General features: G+C 38.8%; 2 protein-coding genes across 2 annotated transcripts in view; both read left to right on the forward strand.

The window, feature by feature from the left end:
* LOC102205521 (sodium channel subunit beta-3-like) overlaps window positions 1-5,124 on the forward strand; it is a 44,127-nt gene that overhangs the window by 26,376 nt on the left and 12,627 nt on the right. The window lies entirely within an intron of this gene.
* Window positions 2,180-5,124, forward strand: part of LOC102205237 (sodium channel subunit beta-3-like) — a 6,324-nt gene continuing 3,379 nt past the window's right edge. The window contains exon 1 of the mRNA XM_005754488.1: window positions 2,180-2,427. The gene's annotated coding sequence lies outside the window, so the exon portion shown is untranslated. The remainder of the gene's footprint in view (window positions 2,428-5,124) is intronic.

The following is a 5,124-nucleotide window of genomic DNA, read 5'->3' on the forward strand; positions in this document are numbered from 1 at the left end:
GATCTCTCTGACTTTATGAAGATCATTTGGAGACATTTCACTTTTGTGTTGAAACCACAAAATAAATTCTTTGATTTGGATTTAGTGTTTCACTTTAAAATTCCACTTTACTGAAATTTCATGAACGACACAATCCACTCTGTGTCAGCTGCTTTATGTTCACACTGAGGTGACCTGTAATGACTCATATTCTGCATGATTGAACTTCCTCCTGCACTCTTTGTGTTTCCCTGCAGTAACAGATTAAGAACGAATCGCCTTTTTTTCCTTCCTCAGTAAAAAAAAAGACTTCTAGATGGTGTGTGACAGATTTTATGATGATGATGATGTTTGAATATTTGTGTCTTCTATGATGATCCTGGTTGTCGCTCAAGTTGCTCTGCTGCCACCTGGAGGCTTGAAAGTGTTAAAGCATCAATCTGCAGCTCAGCGAAAGTGACATCAGAATAACCAGCACAGCCAAAGAATCCCGAACAAACTGAACTGTTTGCAGTACAGCTGCAGTGCTGACGGGCAGTAGTGGTTTTTGATATGGGCGACATGGGCGGTCGCCCAGGGCGGCATCGTGGTTGCTTGCTGCTGAAGTCAAAGTAAACTTTATTGTCATCTCCACTACGTACAGTCCACAAGACTGACGACGAGACGACGAGGCTTACAGCACTGCAAGTAAACAAACAATACAGTTTGATGATTTAAAGTCTCACACACAACCTGTCAAAAGGGAAGGGGGGCTGGCTGCTTCCAGATAGAGCACATTTCATTCATAATGTTGTAAATACAAGCCCATTATGTATTCATGATTTGAAACCTGGGTTGTGTGAAATCCCAGAAATAAACCCTAGACAAAGTGAATCTGTGAACTAAGGTGCAGGTCTATTAGGTTATGATCCTCGGGTTGGGAGGTGGGTGTTCATACTGGAGGGCAAAATTAAAACCAGTGGAAGACGGACAAGAAAAGTTTGAAGCCATCAGGAGCTCAGTTTAGAAAAAAGAAAAAAAGAAGAGGAGGAGAAACGAGCAAAAGATACAGGTAAGCAGATGGGTCACTGAATAATGACAGGTCATCCTGAAACAATCAGAATCAGAATCAGAATACTTTATTAATCCCTAAGGAAATAATGTGGGTTACAGTTGCTCCAAAAAGAAATGGTAAAAATAGTAACAGCAACAGACTAAACTCCAAGCATTATGTTACAGATTTTACACATTTAAGAAATAGCACTAATATATAGAGATCAGTGTTTACAGTGTGTTAGATGGAGGAGTTGTACAGGGAGATGGCCACAGGCAGGAATGATTTCCTGTGTCGTTCAGTGGTGCATTATGGGTGATCTCAGTCTCTCACTGAGCACGCTCCTGTGACTGACCAGCATGTCATGGAGTGGGTGGGAGCTATTATACAACATTAACTTTATCTTGGAAAACATCTGCCTCTCAGGCACCACCCTAGCAGAGTCCAGCTCCATCCCCACAACATTACTGGCCTTGTGGATCAGGTTATTTAGTCTGTTTGCATCTGTCAGTGCTAGAGGGAGAGTTCGCCCAGGGCGCCAAACAGGCTAGGACCGCCACTTCTGATGGGTCACATTTCACTTCCCCTCAAAGTGAGAAATCAGATTCAAGCACTGGTGTAGTTTGAGTACTTTCACACAAAAAGTTAAAGCTGTTGTGTTGATATTTAAAGTGCTTTGATAATTTTTGGATAACAAGAGAACAGCTCTGAAGGAAAAAAGCACATAAACAGAAACTGACTTCATATAATTCAGTTTTTTGAGCAGCTGAAAGTAGCTACAAGCTAAATCCTCTTTTGTCTAAACACATCACTTCCTGCATCTGTTACAAATTAAAAGCCTTTGTACGAACACTTCGATTGGATGTCTGACCTAGGGTTTTATTGTGAAGCACTTACAGGAACTTGCAGTAGGAGCATGAGATGAAATAGAAATGCTGTGCAGTCTATATAAAGGTTAAAAGTTACAGAGATTCACGTAAAGATGATCGTGAATCCTTTTGATTCTATTAAAAAGCTTCTGTGATGGTTTTAATATGACTGATTATTGATTAATGATCAGGTTTGTTGTTGATCAGCTGTAAAACACGAAGCCTGCCAGACGTTTATTTGAGTAACGTGACCTTCTTTGTTATTACGCACGCGTTTCTGATCCCACCCACAGACTGTTTTTGTTCGTCCTCATGACAAAAACAGTCCTCAGAGCGCGAGGCTGAGAACAAACCCACCTGTCATGACACTCGGGAGTTTTATTTTCAAATCGAACTTCGACATCGTCCGGATTAGAATTAGGATAAAGGGATAAGGGATGTTCTGTTCCCATGAAATCTCACCAGCCTTGGATATTTAGCGAGCTTGAAGAGTCGGGTCAGCAGAACAATGAGGCGGAAATGTCTCTGGGCTCAGCGTGACTGCAGGTGAGCGTTAACTCATTTTGATTGCATCAGTGTCATACAGGAGCTTTCTTCATATTTATCATATGAACGCGTCTTTAAGTGGACCTCGTGGCCTCACTGCACAAAAACAAAAACAGTTACTGACACGAAGTTGTTGAGTGTGGTTTTTTTTCTTTCCTTTTTTTTTTTTTGTTTGTTGCTGTTTGTCTGTGTCTGTTTGTGCACGCTCACATAAAAAGTGGGTGTTTTGCTTTCCCCTTCCTCCGCCCGTAACACACTATTTGTGCGCCGCCTGAATCAGAGTGAGGACAGCTTACATAAAAATCAGACATGAGACCAGCAGCAGCTATGAACACTCAGCGCGCCCATTATTTCAGATGTGAATAAGTAAGAGCTGGAACTTTAATTTGGATCAGCTGCTCCGTGTGTTCAGGTCTGACGCTGATCAAGAATGAAAGAAACCTGGACTGGATCCCTTTAGTCTCTGTCTCTTACTGATTGAAAGTTATCGGTGATAAAGATCCTCTACATGTAACTGAATACTTCCCTGAGCTGCATTCTAGCAGCTGCAGTTCCAGACTTGAAGGCATCAGGACCAAACATGGGTGCCAAAACGAATTAATAGATAATTAATGAGAACATCAATGGACATTTAATTATTTATATATTTGTTTCATTAAATCATAATCAACTAAAGCAGATTTATTTCACCTGAAAATGATTTTTTTTTCTGTTCTGATGGGGGAAGGGAGAAGAATTCAGTTGAGCTTCCTGTTAATCCACTGGTGAACTGTCACATTTAAAAGTCTGAAAAGGAAATCGGAAATCAAAGTTTTTGGGGTTTTTCTATTGATTTGTTGACTTTTTTCTGTCTGAAATGTCATACATTCTTCATTGCATTTTTAAAGTGCGGATTATATATGGTTCTACTTTCCGGTGTGACTGTAAGTTTAAATAGTTTCGTTTTTAAAGTGACTCTCCCTCGCTATAAAGGCTGGTAGGTCTGGAATGTGAGCTGCTTCTTTCTGTTCAGGTCAGGGCTGCTATAATCTTCTCTCCTCTGGCTTGTCACAGATGGCTTTTGTCAGATTTCTCCTGTTTTTGTCACTAATTTCTGTGTCTGCAGGTGAGTCAAACAGTTTTTTTTCCTTGCTTATTCTTTCTGTAACTAAAGGCAGTTTTATAAATGAGCGAGTTCTGTTTGTGTCTCAATGTTCCATTTAATTTACGTAAAAAGGTTATTGGCACCCAGTGTAAAGGTGATAAACTCACTCTCGCTTAACAGGTGAAATCTCACTACTAGGTTGTGACCCCTTTGTGACAACGGGATGGTCAAAAGACTTCTTTTTTTTTAATCCGGCTAATGCCGCGGTCCTAGTCGGAAAACGGGATTTGCGAGAATGAGCGCGTCTTCAGGAAACTAATGAGTCATGGAATGAGTGGAATGAGGTTCGGCTGATTGCAAATGACAAAGGAATTAAACTTTCTCTTTTCGTAATTGGTTAAAATAAATAAATAAATAAATCATTGATATAAAATGGGTTATAGATCACATGCATTACTTTTAACTGCAAACTTTAAATGTAATTGTTTTCTTCATTGAGCTGTGAGGAAAAAATAATAGTAATTCTTGAAGACTTTTAGAAAGGATAAAGGGACTGAGAATCAACTATGACAGCATCAGAGTTCACAAGTGCACTTTTGGGTAAATATATAATAATAAGCAAACATCCACACAGCTGTAGTTGGCATGACTGGTTATCATGTGTCAGGCTTGCTTCTTATTATAGAAAGAAACTTTAGGGGTTTCAATAGATGCATGTTTTTACTGTGTGTTTTGACGTTTTCTTAATATTTAATTAATTCAAGTGTGTAAAGCTGTAATAAAAAATCTAAATCACACTTTTGTTCTGTATCCTTCCTCCACTGTCTACCTTGTTGATGGTTGTCCCTGTTGCTCGCTCAGAGATAACAGTATACATGTTTAGACGGAGAGAAACAGTTGGATTACTGCAAAAAGAATAATCATACTTTAACTATAGTTTACATTTTCTAAAAAGTGTAAGTAAATCAAATCCAACTAAAAGCAATACTTTGAAAAGTTTACATTCCTTGAGAACACCACAGCATTGGGAAACTCAATATTACAAGTGATGTTGAAAACAAGGAGAGGACAATTCTTGGAAATCAAAGGGAGTTTGGTCTTAGCCTCCACTTGGATTTGCCAAGAAGAAAAAAGAAAAAAAGAAAAAAAAAAGAGGAAATGCAGACACAACGCTGTAGGTTTGGTCACATAGATGGATCAGAAGACCACGTGTGGTTTTTATTACCCAGTTACCAAGTTTTGTCAATCAATTACATTTTCAGTTAAAGTTTGCCAAATGTTGCCATTTGAAACAAGTGTATAAAAATAATATATATTCTAAAACTGTCATATTATATATGCTTGTTGTTGTCTCTAATACAATATAATAAAACTAAAGCCCCATTTGGGCCTACCACCTCTGCTCTGCTTTACTAGCTGAAAAGCAACCAAATGTAGAGTGTAAGAGTGGACAGAATCGCAAAGATGGATTTTAAATATGCTCTCTGAATCTATATTGATATAGTGCATCTCAAACGACTGTGCTACTATATCTATAAAGCTGGTTGCTGATTTTCAGGGTCTGTGTAAAGTCTTGACTGTAAAACATTTCAAAGTAATGTGGTCGTGTAATC

The sequence above is a fragment of the Pundamilia nyererei genome, unplaced genomic scaffold (assembly GCF_000239375.1).
Source record: "Pundamilia nyererei isolate P.nyererei 1_Seehausen unplaced genomic scaffold, PunNye1.0 scaffold00573, whole genome shotgun sequence".
NCBI classification, from domain to species: Eukaryota; Metazoa; Chordata; class Actinopteri; order Cichliformes; family Cichlidae; genus Pundamilia; species Pundamilia nyererei.